We start from the raw sequence: 18369 nt of genomic DNA, 5'->3' as shown, positions 1-18369 counted from the left end.
TGATATTTATTATCATTATAGGTTTTTGTATATCTGAAGTATTTCCTAATAAAAATAATGATAACTAATATGTATTTGTATTTACTAGGTTGTGTACTAAATTCTTTATATAGATTATTCATTTTATCCTCCCAAAAATCCCATAAGGTACTCTTATTATTATTATTGACCTAATTTTATAGATAAGAAAACTGAGGCAAAGAAAGTTTTAGTAATGATCCCAAGAACACATGGGTTGGGAGTGGTAGAGCCAGGATTTGAACCCAAACTCCTGAGTATAGTGCCTAGAACATGGTAGGCATTTACTAAATAGGAGGTATCATCATTTCTAGTGGAAAGAATACAAGATTTTCAAATCAAATAGACATGGGTTTTAAGGTCAGCTCCCGGTGCTCCAGTTTTCCTGTCTCTATATATAGCAGGTGATTGGAAGGATGAGAGGTAATGTACTAAAGGGCCCAGCACACAGCAGATATTCCAATAGTTGATAGCTATTGTTACATATTTAGTTTGGGGCAATGAGGAACCATTACAGATTTTTAGTCTACAGAGTAATAAACTGACAAAAAAAAATGTAGAGGATGAAAGAGTGGAGAAATTTAGAATTGAATTATGTTTTGGGTTTTTACAGATAAGGCCTTTAAAACATATTGGTACATCTTAAAATTGTATTCTAAACGGAAGATCCTTGGGCAAATATCATGGACTGCAAAAACATATGTTAAGGCTTTTCATATCATTATAAATATCCTTTGGCCTAACACACTAAAACTTAACAGGAACATTTGGAAGAAGCAAAGAAAAATTGCTAAAATTTTACATGTTTTGGTTTAAAAAATATTTTAGCAATCAAACCAATGTGGAGAGTCTATATTATGTTTTAAAATACATGTATTATAATCAAAAGCTTAACCCAGGAAACCTCTATCAAAGTTGTGTTTAATAAAGAGGATTATAACTATTCTTTGAGACATGAGTTAAGCTTATGTCTTATACATTTTATAATACATCATATTTCATTCCATATAATGTATAATGTGACAGGAAATCAAATTGCTAAAATTTTCAGGAATATATACTAATGATAATTCTTGCAATTTGTGTGTAAAAAGGTTAAAATAATTTGTATATCTTATAGCACTTTTTAGAATTTTTACTTAGGCACTTTCTGTTCCTTACCTAATGCCTCTCTGTCTTCATTATAATATGTTCTACTTTCTGTAAGAATTTAGTCACATGATTGTGATACATTTATTGGGTTACCAACTACTAAAATGGCAGAGGAGAGTAGACAGCAGCATGGGGTTGGTGTCAGCCTGACTGGGGTTTAAGTCCTGGACGGGCTGCTTACCCCCTTATGGTTTGAGGCAATTATCTTTCCTCTCAACCTGTTTATGCATTTTTTAAAATGCGGTAATAATAGTACCAGGCTCATAAGGTGGCTGTAAATATGCAACAAGAAAATGACTATAAAAATGCTTAGTACAGCCGGGCACGGTGGTTCATGACTGTAATCCCAGCATTTTGGGAGGCCGAGGTGGGTGGATCATAAGGTCGGGAGTTCGAGACCAGCCTGACCAATATAGTGAAACCCCATCTCTACACAAATTATCTGGGCGTGGTGGCGTGCACCTGTAATCTCAGCTACTCAGGAGGCCGAGGCAGGAGAATCGCTTGAACCCGAGAGTCAAGCACCAGAAGTTGCAGTGAGCCAAGATAGTGCCACTACACTCCAGCCTGGGTGACAGAGCAAGACTCCATCTCAAAAAAAAAAAAAAAAAAAAAAAAAAAAAGAAAGAAAGAAAAAATGCTTAGTACATGCAATACAAACTATTATTGTAGATCGTATAATCAATATTTCAAAGGCCATTTGAATATCAGAGGCATTTCACTAAGCCCTCTCAAGATAACTATATAGTTAGAAATACTCAAGGCAGGGTAAACAGAGCATTTCATTTATATTGTGGAAGCCTTTATTTGAGTCCACACAAATTCATTTAATGATTTTGATACTTGATATTGATTTGTTACACTTGATATAACTATACACTAAAAGTGTTTAATTTTGTAAATAATGATTGTGATTTTCTGCGTCATGATAGGGAAAAAAAATACACACACACACACACACAAAAACGAAACAACGGAAAAACCCTACCGAAATCTCTTAAGCTCAAGGTCTGTGCTGACTGATTAAATATGTAAGATCTTCTTAAAATTCATTTGGTATTTATAAAGCTCAGTTTTCTCTTACTATAAAATCAAGATTCACGGTAGATGACTTCCAAGGTAACTTCAAGAAAGGGGCCCCATAAAAGTAAAAATAGTTTTTTATCATTTCCTCTCAAAAAGTATCCAATCTCATTCAGTGGTGGACAAAGAACAAATATAAATTCACATTTTAGGAAAATAGAAATACCTTTCATTTCTAGAAATCACTCAATAAACCAGATTTTTTGTGTGTCAATTTTTCCTTCTCATAGTTGGCCAAAAAGTCTGCAATTTTTCTGTCAAACCACCACCACCAACAATAACCTCCAGCCAAAAGAAAAATAACAGATGAGTATTCAAATTATGTTAGAATTATGCAAGTTGGTCTGACTCACTCCATTGAACATGATCATTTTTTGGCCAAATTAATTCTATTTTGGAAATGTAAAATGCAAAATATAACCTTAATATTTTATACAAAACATTTTACCTCTTCCTCTCTCTCGTTGGGGATCATTTCAGAGAATGAAACTAACATTCGCTCAGTTGATCAAGCACAAAACAGAGATTACTGATTATCCTTCTCTCCATTGACATCCAATCTATTAGCAAGATGTTTAGAGTCTAGCTTCAGAATGTCCCAAATCCAACCACTTTGCCCCATATTTCCACTACTACTGTAGTCCAGGCCTCCCAACCGACCTCCCTGTAGTCTACTCTCTACAAAATTGCTTAGAATGATCTTTTAAAGGGTAAGCCATACTTCTCCTCTCCCTAGAGTCATACGATGAATACTTATTGACTTCGCCTCTCCCTAGAGTCATACGATGAATACTTATCGCAATTAGGTATTATATAAGTAAGTCCCGGAGTATTCAATCTATCTCAGCTCCAGCCTGCTTCCTGAACATAGCATAGAACACCATATCCTGTGTTTATCATCCTCTAGATTCTTCTTCTGTTTTTTGTTTTGTTTTGTTTTTTTCCTCTGTAACAGATCCAAGTCACTACTTAGGGATTTCTCACTAGTTACATAACTGACTCTCAACAAAGAATTGTCTTTTATGGCAGCAGAGAGAAATACGAGTTAGGATTATTCCAGGGGATAAAAGGTTGTGAGACACTGGTTTATGTTTATCTGGCCTGGCAGAATCCTCACTCGTCTCTCTCCTCCAGGTAGACAGAGCACAAAATTCAGGTATGCTTCAAGGAGGAACGGCATCTATTCACCCACTTTTATTCTTAGATACTTGTTTGCTAGCTCTGTATAACACAAGATGGAAATATCTGTAAACCAAGGATGTTGTAGTTCTCATTAGTCTTTCCACTCAGACCAATCCTTTATGAACTGGCCAAGCTCAACGATAATAAACTTATTTATTTGTGTGTGACAGTGTGTTTGGGTTGGTATGTGTGTGTGCATGCATGTGTGTGTGTATGTGTGTGTATTCTGCATAAAAACTTCTTTAAATCAGCAAGAATATCTCATAAACTTCTGTCATTTCTTCACCCAGACCTTTCCTTACCATAGCGACTATGTTAGTAGGTACTCAATAAATACTGATTAAAATTTGATTTATTGATTTCCCTCCGAAAAGTGAAGCCCAGAACTGCCAGAAATGTTAGGTTTGGAAATGAAAATCTCTTATGGCTAGAGTTATATACCAAGTCTCCCTAGACTGCAAATTAAACTATACCTATAAATTATCTTGTTTTTGCCTCAAGAATTGAAAAAGAGATCCCAAATGAAATGACAATTTTGACAAAGATGTGTTTTGTTACAATAGATTCTGCCATGAGTAGTCCCATTTTCCAGTAACTCAGTCATTTTATGTTTTTTTTTGCTTTATTCCTTGAATAATTCTAATGGAACCTGTATGTATTAGACCGTTTTTATGCTGCTGATAAAGACATATCCAAGACTAGGCAGTTTAGAAAAAAAAAAAGAGAGATTTATTGGACTTAGAGTTCCACGTGGCTGAGAGGCCTCACAATTATGGTGGAAGGTGAAGGCACATCTCACATGGCAGCAGACAAGAGGGCTTGTGCAGGGAAACTCCCATTTTTAAAACCATCAGATCTTGTGAGACCCACTCACTATCACGAGAACAGCATGAGAAAGACCCACCCCCATGATTCAATCACTTCCCACCAGGTTCCTCCCACAACACGTGGGAATTGTGGGAGTTACAATTCAAGATGAGATTTTGGTGTGGACAAAGCCAAACCATATCAATGTACATTTTAAATGAGAAAAATAATCATTGTCTTCGGAGTATATTATTTGCCTTTGAAACTCAAAATAATTTCTTTTCCATTCCAATATCTTCACTAACAGACAAGATAATTAGTGGTTCTAATAGTTCATTTGTGTTTGGTTTGCAAACCATGAAAGCAACATGTGAAAAACCACTATAGATTTTGCAATAGGTTTAGCATAATAACAAGCATTGTTTATCAAGAAACTATATACCAATATTTTCCTATGACTATAGTTCATTCTGATGAATTGACTATAACAATCTATGTATATAAAAAAGGAATGAAGACTGGACACGGTGGCTCACAGGTGTAATCCCAGCACTTTGGGAGACTGAAGTGGGCAGACTGCTTGAAGCACAGGAGTTCAAGATCAGCCTGGGCAACATAGTGAGACACCTGTCTCTACAAAAAATACAAAAGTTAGCCAGGCATGGTGGCATGCACCTGTAGTCCAAGCTTACTCTGGCAACTGAGTTGGGAGGATCACTTGATCCCAGGGAGGGAAAGGCTGCAGTGGGCTGTGATAGCTCCACTGCACTCCAGCCTGGGTGACAGAGAAAGACCCTGTCTCAAAAAATAAAAAAAGAGGAATGAAGCGATGGATTTAGTATCCTGTCATCCTTATTTTTATTCAATGTTTAATACATATATTTGTGTCCTTAGATCAAACCTTAAAGAATATCACTTACATTATTATTGTATATCACTTAAATTACTATTGTATTATTTTGTGTTTATAAACGATCAAAACATTCATTCATTAATGTAGCATTTTATTCAAAATTAATAGAAATCTAATCAAAGATTTTTTCAATTTTCACAGAAATATTGACTTTAATATTTCTGAAAAAAGTCTGAAATGAATAATGACAGTGTAGTATCAAAATCTCTAAATAGCAAATAACTAACTTCAAGATCCATAACTCAAGCAAAACTGAGAAGTGGGTGAGGTTTTATTCATATGACAACTCTTTTTAAAGCATCTATGATTGCTTTCTAGCACAGCACCAGTGGCGGGGAACATGTGAGGTTACAGCTGCTGGGAAGAGAAAACACAGTTGGTCTCAATCCACACAGAATTTATAACTGACTGCAAGTAGAGACAAAGACCATGAAATTTCAAGGATAGGTGTTCAGGCTGGGATGCAGGACCATCAGCCACAGCATCAATGGCAGCATATCACCCAGAGGGAGCATGTGCAGAAGCATCAAGAGGAGCAAAGGGGGCAATTTTTAAGGAGGTGAAAGTAGTTCCAGGAGGCTAACGCAGAGTGCAGGGGAGTTAGGTCTGTGGAAGTGAAGAGTAAAGAAATGCTACTGCTAAGGTCAGTTTTCAGCATCCTTAACTACCTTTTGTAGACTTTATAGAAATTATTATAGCAACTGTTCCTCTGGCATTCTGGGTTCAGATTCAGTTTGAACCACGTTAAGTACTGACTCAACCTGAATTTCCGCTCCCATTTACCAAGGATGTAATTCTCTGTAATCCCATTTAGCAGACTGGATTAGAAGCTTTGCTTTGAAATTTTACTTAAAATTTTTCATCCAAATTAAAATCTTAATGATCTCTGTATAGAGAAAACTTAGCATTCAAATGGCCTCCTAGTTCTAATAAATAAAAAACTTCCATCTGGATAATTATTTTTATTGATGGTGGTGAAGATCTTATGCCCAGAGAGAAAGGAAATACATTAGAAATAAAAATAAAAGAAATAGAAGCTATTATCTCAAGAAATAATAAAATCTAAAAGATCTTAATAAGTTGGGAGTTAATAACACTTTTAACTTCTCAAAGCAAATAATTTCTCCAGTAGTAAAGCTAAAACCAGAAATTACAACAGGTCCCAAAATCAGGTTCAAAGCTAGGATGTAATCCAGTGGTGTTTCTAACCACAGTAGCACAAACATAAAAGTACCACCGAAGATATCAACAAAATGATAATAATAATAATAAACTCAGAAAGCCCATCTTTACTCTTCTCTCCCTTTACAGAAAGGAACCAGTGTGGCTCCATTTTATATTAGTAAACGTTTAACAAAGTAAAGAGAAAAGTAAAGAGAAAAATTCACGCTCGGAGAGCAGAGCATGAATGAGTTTCTGGAGACTTCCCTCACTGCCAGAGCGGAAAAACTTCACAAATTATCAGTCCTAAAGGATTCTAGTATTTCTGTAGACAAGTTACTTTTTAAATTGACAAATAAAATTTATATATACTTGCCTTATACAACACATTTTGAAATATGTATACACTGTGGAATGGTTCAACTGAGCTAATTAACAAGCATTACCTCACATACTTATTTTTTTTGTAGTGAAAACACTTAAAATTGACTCTTAGAGATTTTCAAATACAATACATTGTTATTAACTGTAGTCTCATGCTGTTGAAATTATTCCTCTTATTTAGCTGACATTTTGTGTCCTTTGACCAATATCTCATAGAAAGTTAAGTGATCTTTGTATGTCATCCAGCCTTCCATTTTATTAATGGTAGATATATTTTTCTTTCCCCTGCCCCAGCATTTAGGTTAGGGGCATGTATGGATGCAGATGGGGTGTGGGGACACCTTGTCTTTTTAGTTGCTATGTCACTAGGCCAAGTGGATGCATTTCCTGACTTGAGAGTTCTTCAACTTGGAATTCAGTGATTTATGATTGAACTCCTTGGACAACAAGGTACGTTGAATGTGGAAAAGAGATACTTGATAACTAGAAGTTTGAATGATGGTAGAGACTTCTGGTGCTCACCAAGTAACACTGTGCTTGTCTACATTTCCTAGCTTCTCTTAGAGTTAGGTGTGGACCACATGTCCAAATTCTGACCTTTTGGGATTGGGGCAAAAGTGATGTATGTAACTTTTAGGCCTGGCCCTTAAAAACATCCTGCATAGAAAGACTTCACAAAGTTATTTCAGCTGAATCACAAAACAAATACACAAAAACTAAACAACAATAACAATAGCAAGGTGGAGAAGTCAGTATCCAGAGTTGCTATGATGTTATTATCTAAGACATCTAGTTATCAATGTAAAATATATAAAAAAATAAACAGGTGAGTGAGATCCACAAATGTAAAAATTATCAACAAAATATTAGCAAACTGAATCTGGCTAGATAGGTAAAAAGGATTATACATCATAGCCAAGTGAGATTTTTCCCAGTAACGCAAGGTTAGTTTAAAATGCAAAAATCAATTGATGCAATACATCATATTAATAAAATAAAGAACAAAAACCACATGATCACCCTGAATAGATGTAGAAAAAGCATTTGACAAACGCCAACATATTTATAATAAAAATGCTTACTAAACTAGGAATAGAAGGAAACTTTCCCAATTTGATAAAGAGCATCAACACATAATCTACTGCTAACATGTTAAAGATGAATTACTGAGTACTTTTCCCATATGATCAGGAATAAGACAAAGATGTCTCTTTCACCACTTCTATTGAACATTTTACAGAAAGTTCTAGACAGAGCAAATAGATAAGAAATAGAAATAAAAGAAATCCAGGCTGGGAAAAAAGAATAAAACTATTTTTATTTGCAGATGACATAATCTTGTATTTAGAAAATTCTAAGGAATCCACTAAAAAATTTATGGCTAATAAATGAATTCAGCAAGGTTGCAGGATAGAAGATAAATATGCAAAAATCATCATATTCTATATACTTGCAATGAACAATCTGAAAATACAATTTAAAAATAATTAAATTTACAATAGCACCAAGACGAATAACTTACGAACGAATTTGATGAAAGAAGTGCAAGAAATTTACACTGAAAACTACAAAACATTGTTTAAGAAACAAAAGGCCTAAATTAATGGAAAACCATCTTATGTTCATTGTTCAGAAGACTTATCATATTTTTACATGTCAATATTCCCAAGAGTATTCTATAGACTGAATGTAATCCCTTTCAAAATCTCACCTGACTTTTTTGCAAATTTTGACAAGCCGATCTTAAAATTAATATGAAAATCCAAGGGACCCAGAATATCCAAAAGAGTACTGAAAAGAAGCACAAAATGGAGAATTCACAGTTCTAAATTTCAAATTCACTACAAAGTAACAATAATCAAGACAGTGTAGTACTGGTAATAATAGACATATAGATCAATAGGACAGAATTCAGAGTATGGAAATAAGCCTTTACCCTTATGGTCAATAGATTTTGAAAAGAATATGAAGACAGTTCAATGAATATATGGTACTGAAACAACTAAATATTCAAATACAAAAAAAATAAGTTTGTACCCCTACTTCACACCATACCAAAAAAAATGATTCAGAATGAGTCATAAATCTAAATGTAAGAGCTAAAATTGTATGTTTCTTGGAAGAAAGCATAGGAGTAAATCTTTGACCACGAGTTAGGCCAAAATTTCTCACATAGAATACAAAAAGCAACAGCAAGAAAAGCAAAAATAGAATTCGACTTCATTAAGGTTGAAAACTTTTGGGCATCAAAGTATATCATCAAGAAAGTGAAGAGACTACTCACAGAATAGCATAAAAGATTTGCAAGACATATATCTACTAAGTGACTTGTATCCAGAATTTAAAAAGAACTCTTATAACTCAATACTTTAAAAGACAAAAATCCCAATTAGATAAATAGACAAAGGATTTGAAGAGGCGTTTCTCCAAAGAAGATACACAGATGGACAATGATCGCATGAAAAGACATCCAAATCATTACTATCATTACTCATTATGAAAACGCAAATCAAGCCCACAATAAGCTATTACTTCACACCCACTATGATGGCTTTAATAAAAAAGGCAAGAAGAAATTTTGGTGAGGATGTGGAGAAACAGGAACCTTTATTCATTGCTGGTGGAAATGTAAAATAGTGCTGACAGTTTGGTGGTAACTTTGCCTCCAAATTTAAGAATAGGGTTACCATATGCCCCAGCAATTCCACCCTTAATTATAATAAAAACACATATCTACACAAAACTTACACACAAATATTCATTGCTGCATTGTTCATAATAGCCAAAAAGCATAAACAACTCAAATGTCCGTCAGCTAATGAATGGATATGGAAAAGGTGGTATATTTATACAATGGAATATTATACAGCAATAAAAAGGAATGAAGTAGTTATACATGATACAACATCAATGAACCTTGAAAACATTATGCTAAGTGAAAGAAAATTCATAAAAGGTATGAAATCATATTGTGCAATTTCATTTACATGAAATGTCCAGAATAGGTAAATCATAAAGATAGAAAGTAGATTAGTGATTGCTTAGGGATAAGAGGAGGGGACGGGGGCAGAATGAAGCCAACACATATAGTTTCTTTTAAGGGAATGAAAATGTTCTGAAATTAGATTAATGATTGCACAACTATAAATCAGTGAATTGTACACTTTAAATGGATGAATTGTAGGGTATGTGAATAATATCTCGATAAAGTTATTAAAAGAAAAAGAAAAATAGGACTGGGTGCGGTGGCTCACACCTGTAATCCCAGCACTTTGAGAGGCCGAGGCAGGTAGATCACCTGAGGTCAGGAGTTCGAGACCAGCCCAGCCCCCCATCTCTACTAAAAATACAAAAAATTAGCTGGGCGTGGTGGTAGGCACCTGTAATCCCAGGTTCTCAGAGGCTGAAGCAGGAGAATTGCTTGAACCCAGGAGGCAGAGGTTGCAGTAAGCCGAGATCGCACCATTGCACTCCAGCCTGGGCAACAAGAGCAAAACTCTGTCTAAAAAAAAGAAAAAAAGAAAGAAAAATAGATCCCACCTAATCCTCCAGCCCTTTGTTGTTCTATACAGCGCAATCCCCAATCTTTTTGGCACCAGGGACCGGTTTTGTGGAAGATAATTTTTCCACGGATGAGAAGGAATGATTTCAGGATGAAACTGTTCCACTACAGATCATCAGGCATTAGATTCTCATAAGAAACTCACAATCTAGATCCCTCACATACACAGTTCACAGTAGGGTTCCAGCTCCTATGAGAATCTAATGCTACTGTTGACAGGAGGTAGAGCTCAGGTGGTAATGTTTGCTCATCTGCTGCTCACCTCTTGCTGTGCAGCCCGGTTTCTAACAGGTCATAGACCGGTACCAGTCTACTGCCCAGAGGCTGGGGACTCCTCCTATAGGGAATCCTTAGAGGTCATCTGCTATACATGAAATAAGAGATAGGATATTAGTGCATTTAGCTGTGATGTGAATAGTCAATAAACCTTTACTATGTCAAATACCTGAGGTTTTATGGATATTTGTTAATACAATTGCTGCCTATTTTATCTTAGCCTATTCTGTCTAATACAGAATTACAGTATTTTAGAATTAGAATTATAAATTATCTATTTGTCAATTATATTTTAACTGAAATAACAGTATGTAGAAGGAAAATCCAAACAATTTTAGCTTTCTCAAGTATCATGGATGAATTTTATATTCATAAATATTAATTCAGAACCTGTAACAGTCCAGCACTGAACATAATATACTTCCTGCAGTTCTATTTGGCAATAATTCTAAGATTATCATTTTAAATTCATAAAATACCAAAGTCCCCAAACCCAATTTTGTCATTAAGACAGTGCTCTCATGAACATCTTCCTCAATGCCTATAAAACAGCAAATATGTAATAGCTATATTTTAAATGACTAAAGTTAAAACATGCTTTCTTTAATACATCTTCATTTAATAAGGTAGAGAAAAGATGCAAAGATTTAATAAATATAAAAATGCTTCTACTTTATAGTAATGGTAGATTTCAAAATATTATGTATACAGTTAGGATGAAATGGGGAGAAAAACTAGTTTGCTCTGCAACTTTCAATAAGCATGTATTCAGTATTTATAAAGATTACAGATGTAGCTTGGTATTAAGGCAAATTCAGTGAAAGAAGGAGTCTTTACCCAGTTCAGAAAAGAGGGTTAAATTCATGAAATAACAAGGAGATTTTTTTCACGACGTTTACATTGACAATACAGCATACAATCACTGAAGGAGTGAATTGTGAGGGGACTTCTGCTTCTGCATTGGATGCTGAAAACTTCAAAGGACCTGGCCTTTGTGTAACAATGTGAAAAAAGCCAGATAATATTCATAAATTTCCTCGAGTGTATCAGAGACCTGAAGTTGTAAAGCCACCGAGTAACCTGGGTAACAAAAAAAGCCAAACCTCTCCAAAAGGAGAGGAAACACATGAAACATTTTATTTTTGTCAGACTACAGGAGAAATCAGTAACCTCTGTAAAGGAAACCCATGTTTTAAAAAATGTGAAAGGCAGATCTTTAAGCAGAAAGAGTATGACACTGAACAGAACCTGGATCTACAGAAAGAAATGAAGAGGATCGGAAAAGTAAAAATAGGGTAAATAAGAAAAATATTTCGTGTGTGTGTGTATGTGCGTGTGTGTGTATTAAGAGACAAGGTCTCACTCTGTCATCCAGACTGGAGTGCAGTGGTACAATCATAGGTCACTGCAACCTCAAACTCCTGGGCACAAGTGATTGTTTCACCTCAGCCTTTTGAGAAGCTAGGTGCAGCCCAGCTATTTATTCTTTTCTTTATTTTTGTAAAGACAGGAACCTCACTCTGCTGCCCAGGTGGGTCTCAAACTCCTAGCTGTCAAACTACTGTCCTCAAGCAACCCGCCCACTTTTTCCTAATTCGTAATTGCTGTAAAAGAAAAGTCACTATCTAGAACAAAAATAATCACAATATGTTGTGAGGTTTAAGACATAAGTAAAAATGACATGTATGACAACAGTAACAGTGACGGCAGAAAGAACTGGAAGTACACTGTTGTAAAGGTGGTTGTACTATATAGGAAGTGGCATAATATCATTCAAAAGTGATTAAGTAAAGATACATATTGTAAACTCAAAGGAAACCAATAAATTAATGAGTAAACTGAAAATAACTTTTTTGAAGAGGGTTCTTTAAAAGAAATTGGTAAATATAAATAGGCAAAGAACGGTTCTTAAGGATTATTCTAGAGTGAGTGAATCTCACTTCTACAATAAAATGGTGCAGTGGGGAGCAATCCAGCAGTATTTCAAGGGGAACATACATTCCTAAATAATCTCTGACTAAGAGAAAAAAAAATCAAAGAGAAAGAAAACTAGTAGAAATTACTTACACTTATTTTCTTAATTTATAAACAAAATTCCATTAAAAAACTTTAAAAATGTTTCACTGGGTACTTGAGAGACATTTCTACTTTTTTTAAAAAAAGGCAAATTTAATCATAACTATGTATTTTTTTCTAAATAGAAAACTTTTAATCAGAGTTCCCTAAGGATTAGTGCTAGGAGCATTAGATAAAACATTTCATCTAATGTTTTATAAATGGGCTGAGACAAATGCAGCCAAAACACTTAAGTCTGCAGAAAGAGAAAAAAACTTAACATGGACAAACCAACTCAGTTGGGGCAAATGTCAAGAAAATGTGATATGTTCTTTAAGTTAGCAAATAGGCTTCAGTTAACTTTAAAGTAGCCATGTGTTTCTTTCCGAAGTAATTTAAATTATGTTGTACAGTGGTAATTTCTGAATTGGTAGTTACATTACCCCGAGTGGTAACATAGATATTTGGTCTTTGTCCCCTGTTTCTGGCATGGAGCTCCTAAAGCTTTTGGAATTTCCTGAGTGTTAAAGATGATGGAAGTATCTTTTGTACTAATCAGGTGACTCTTTGTGGGCCCCTAGATAGCTTCAGGATGAGAGAGCTGGTTGCCAGAAAAATACCAAGCCTTGATTAGAAGTTTGGAACTCTCAGCCCCACCTTGAACTTTCTGCCAATGGCCAATCAATCATGCGTAAGTAATAACTTTCCATTAAAATCCCTAAATGCTGGGGTTTGTGGAGCTTCCATGTTGGTGAACACATGGAGGTACTCGGAGAGTGGCACGCCTGGAGAGAGCATGGAAGCTCCTGCCCCTTGTCCCATACTTGCCCTGCATATCTCCTCCCTTTGGCTGTTTTTGAGTTGCATCCATCAAAATAAACTGGTAATAGTAAGTAGCATTCTTTTGAGTTCTATGAGACATTACAGCAATTTATTAAACCTGTGTAAGATGTCGTGGGCGCCTGCAATTTTTAGCCGGTTGATCAGAAATACAGGAAGCTTGAGGCTTGCAACTGGCATCTGAAGTAGGGGGCAATCTTGCAAGACTGAGCCATCAACCTGTGGGATCTGCACTAACTCCAGTAAATTAGAGGCACAATTGAATTGAATTGTTGAACACCCAGTTGGTGTCCAGAGAATCAAAACTGTATAAGTGTTATTAGAGAAGACATCACACATATTGCATCAGACCTTAGAAGACATCCAGACAAAATATTAAAAATTATCCTAACGTATCATCAGGGAATTTTTCACAAACTATTTGAGAACAGAATAATCTTTTTCAGTTTTATATCCTGGCAAACTGACTAGCTAATAAAGTATGCAATATATGTTTATAAAGATGAATTTTGTCTGTTGAATTGAGCCTAATAGGTTTAAAAATCCAATTTCTGGTCAAGATTATGTAAAGAATTAGACAAAATGTAAAGTCTTACACGGTTTGTAACAGGTGAAAACTTCAAATGTAATATGTAAGACAATGGATGTTCTATTTCAAGGAAAACAGTACAGTTGGAAAAGTTTTGGAAAAGTATGATTAATAATTATATTAATAGATTTTTCACTGACATCAGCTATAAAAAAGTAGTCTTCAGTTTTAGATGTTGAAAGTAGAAAAGTTTTGAATGGTGAATTATTTAAGCAAGCCAAATTGAAAACATTAGCATTGGTAAAAATTTATTAAAACTTGAATCAAGTAATTTTATACTAAAGTGACAGGATATAGATAATCAAATATCACTATACTTCTGTGCCCTTCACCCCTGTGGTAAACAGAATTGTAAGATGATCTCAAAACCCTTGCCCTGACCCCCAGCATACTGTTCCTGTTTATTCTCCCATTGAATGTGGGTGGAAGCTGTCAATATGATGGGATATTACTCTCTGTATTAGGTTACACAAAGGTGAAAAAATACTGTGTGGCAAAAGTGAAAAAAAAGGAAAATATTTTTGTTGTTGTTGTTTTTTTCCATTGCACAATTTGTTTACTTATTTATTTTAATAACTTTTTTGGAGCAGTTTTAGGTTTACAGAAAAATTGTGATAAAAAGATCAGATAGGTTCCCATATACCCCCTTCGTCTGCCCACACAGTTTCTGCTATTATCTTATCTTATATATCCTACATCTTACATTAGTGTGAGGCTTTTGTTACAATTGATGAGCCAATATTGATATTTATTAACTAAAGTCCATAGTTTACGCCTCTCCTCATCTCTCAATTCTGTTCTTGCCTTCTGGAACTATTAGTCTATTAGTCATTTATTTTACCTACTTATGGGTCTATTCTCCATATTCTTTAACCTTTTCATCCCCTTTCACCATCTCCTCTTTATATCTGTTTTAAATTTTTTATTTTTATTTTACGTTCTGGGGTACATGTGTAGGACTTGCAGGTTTGTTACATAGGTAAACGTGTGCCATGGTGGCTTGCTGCACCTATCAACCCATCACCTAGGTATTAAGCCCAGAATGCGTTAGCTATTTTTCCTGATGCTCTCCCTCCCCCAACCCCACCCTCTGACAGGCCCCAGTGTGTGTTGTTCCCCTCCCTATGTCCATGTGTTCTCATTGTTCAGCCCTCACTTCTAAGTGACAACATTCAGTGTTTGGTTTTCTGTTCTTGCGTTAGTTTGCTGAAGACAATGGCTTCCAGCTCTATCCATGTCCCTGCAAAGGACATGATCTTGTTCCTTTTTATGGCTGCATAGTATTCCATGGTGTATATATACCACATTTTCTTTATCCAGTCTATCACTGATGGGGATTTGGGTTGATTCCATGTCTTTGCTATTGTGAATAGTGCTGCAATGAACATACATGTGCATGTATTTTTGTAATAGAATGATTTATATTCCTTTGGGTATATACGCAATAATGGGATTGCTGGGTCAAATGGTATTCTGGTTCTAGATCTTTGGGGAATCACCACACCATCTTCCACAATGGTTGAATTAATTTACATTCCCACCAACATCTCCATAGCCTCTCCAGCATTTGTTGTTTCTTGACTTTTTTAGTAATTGCCCTTCTGACTGGCGTGAGATGGTATCTCATTGTGGTTCTGATTTGCATTTCTCTAATAATCTGTGATGTTGAGCTTTTTTTTCATATTGTTTGTTAATCTTAATTAGGGTCTCAGATAAGTTGGTTCTGAGTTAATTGAAAGAGAAATTATTCTGAATGCGCTGGTCTTAATCAGGTGAAAGTCCTTAAAAGAGGGCTTGGGCCCTTCCAGAAGAGAAAGGGTCTCCTGCTGGCCTTGAAGAAGTGAGCTGCTATGTTGGGAGAGGCCAAATGAAGGTGCAGTGAGAAGGGCAATGAATAGGGAGTGACCTCTCAGAGCTGACAGCAAAAAATTAGGACCTTAGTCCTATAACTACAAGGCACTGAATTCTGCTAACAACTGGAAGAGAATACCAAGCTCCAGAAAGGAACACAGCCCAGCTAAACTTGATTTCAACCTTGTGAGATTCTGAACCGAGGATCCAGCTAAGCTGTGCCCATGCTCCTAACCCAAAGAAACTGAGATAACAAAGTATGTTTTAACAGTTGCTAAGTTTGTGGCAATGTGTACACAGAATTAAAAAGTAATATCCCACCACCACCACCACCACTAGAGACGAGAAAAACAAAACCCAAAGAAACTTGCAGATTCATACAGAGAGTCAAGGAAGCTGGCCAAATCCTGTTTAGGGCCTGGGCTATCTCTGGAAATATGAAGGGCTGTGTATGCAGAGCTCAGCTTTTTGTACCTGGAAGGTGACAATGACTGACTTTTCCGAGATTTTTTTGGTATGAATATGCAAAAACACATTTAGAAAAATTTAATTCATCAATTTAATACTATTTTGCTGGAAGGCATCAAGGTTCTGACTTGAGTTTTTCCACGGGAAGCAACTTCATTTCTCTACTGGAGCAGCACCATAGTTCTGTCTATTTTCTAAGAACCCACCTGCTTTCAGGTCGTTCATTTCTTGTGAATGATTTAAAGGTATAAATGTTTCTAACCCCAGGCTTCTTTCTCTGCCAACTTTCACCAAAGTTCATAAGGCATCTCCACTGTCCACAAACCTCTGCAAGCTAGAATGTAGTAATGAAGATGAATTATCAAATTCTTTTCCACTAAAAGAGGTATTACCTGCCCATACTGCCTTTGCTATTTTCAACAGCCCTACCAAATTCTTAGAATGGCTCATTTGGTGAACACCTTTGGAATACTCATAGTCATACAATTCTTTGGAAAAGTTGTGTAGATTTAATATTAAAATTGACTCTAAGTCTACCAGCACCATCCTTCAGCATCACATATTCCCCAGCATCTAGACAAACATCATTATCTCTAAATTTCTGCTTCTAGTTCTCAGTACTTCATTTCAGTGGTCTTCAAAGTTTTTGCCTACAAAACCCCCTAAAAAAGTTATGTACCCCTTTGCATATTATATGTCGACATCTAAACTCTTATTAATATGTATGTCAATAGTTTCAAATAATATAATGTCCAGTGTGTTATATATTGTATAGTTGCTTTAAGTATATGTTCGTAAAACATTGGAGAGAGAGAGTCTAGAATGTTCCATAACTTTGTCTCCTGAATGTCATTCTGATTATTTTTATGGCAGCTTTCTTCGCTTTGATCTGCAGGGGTTGTTTCTCAGGAACTACGCATTCCCAAGTTTTTTTTGTGTATGGATTACCTTAAAGTCAACCTTGCAGGACATCCCAGACCTCCTGCCGCTGGACTTTTTCCTCAAGTTCTTTTCCCTTCCTGACATACTTTGGCAAGTCTTCCTTACTACTACACATACATTCCTCTGTTTGAGTCCACTTTTAGTTTATCTTGCCCAGAGAAATTGAAATTTATCATTTTCATTCATAATAATTCACCATCCCTCAAAAATCGACTTTCTGAAATTAGCATGCAAAGCCCTCAACTTTGTGCTTTCTCTGCATCTTCACCCTTGTGGCTGATGACTGCAGAGAAAATTGCACAGCCTTGCAGGTCAGCCCTATAAACTTATTAACTCCAGATACCAGGCAAATCATTCTATTTCCCTACTCAGTGATTTTCTACTCTCCAGAGGAATATTTAAAATGTAGCCCACTCTTGTTGGCTTCTAGAACTTTTATACATGCTACCAATCTAACACAATACAGAAATTTATTGAGTTTTTCACCTTATATTTCTCTTTCTTTCTAATGTCTTTCCACTTTGCTCTACTGTCATTGTCACTGCCTCAATCTATCTGAGTGGTCTTTAAACTGGTGTATATATATTCCTGAGAGCATACAAATCCTTCCAAGTTGTACTTGGAAAAAGATTTTAGATAATTAACGTAAGATACATTTAACTTCCGCTCTATCTTCAGACACAAGTGCAGGCTCTACTTTCCAACTCCTTCTTTCCTAGTTACCTTCCTCTTATTTTACAGAAGAAAGACATAGTTCTTACCCACCCAAAATTTAATGTGCATTGATTGAGTGTGTAAACTCTTTGGGAGCACCAAACAAAAAGGTAACTGATATAAATGTTGAGAAATACTGGTATTGCTATTGAGAAAGTGAATGGCTAGCAACTAAATTATTTTGTAAGTCAAGCAATTTCCATTTCTTTGCATTCAACAAAATTAAGTTTATTAAAGATAAATTTTGACAATAGATCACCATGTAATTTTTAACATATGATTAGGATTTCAGTAATTGAATGACATAAATTGTTCTATTCAACTCTCTATCCCCATCTATAATACACATCTATAAAAATAAAAATTCAAAAC

At 35.4% G+C, this 18369-nt stretch overlaps 1 protein-coding gene across 6 annotated transcripts in view; it reads right to left on the bottom strand.

The window, feature by feature from the left end:
* The window catches only part of CNTN1 (contactin 1), a 391570-nt gene that overhangs the window by 206321 nt on the left and 166880 nt on the right, over positions 1 to 18369 (bottom strand). The window contains exon 2 of one of the 6 annotated variants that reach the window (XM_063620146.1): positions 8412 to 8491. The exons of the other annotated variants lie outside the window; for them this stretch is intronic. The gene's annotated coding sequence lies outside the window, so the exon portion shown is untranslated. The remainder of the gene's footprint in view (positions 1 to 8411; positions 8492 to 18369) is intronic. 6 annotated transcript variants of the gene reach the window in all.

This window comes from Symphalangus syndactylus, chromosome 17 (genome assembly GCF_028878055.3).
Source record: "Symphalangus syndactylus isolate Jambi chromosome 17, NHGRI_mSymSyn1-v2.1_pri, whole genome shotgun sequence".
NCBI lineage: Eukaryota > Metazoa > Chordata > Mammalia > Primates > Hylobatidae > Symphalangus > Symphalangus syndactylus.
Note: the sequence above shows the minus strand (reverse complement) of the source record. Positions and strands in the feature narration are given on the sequence as shown.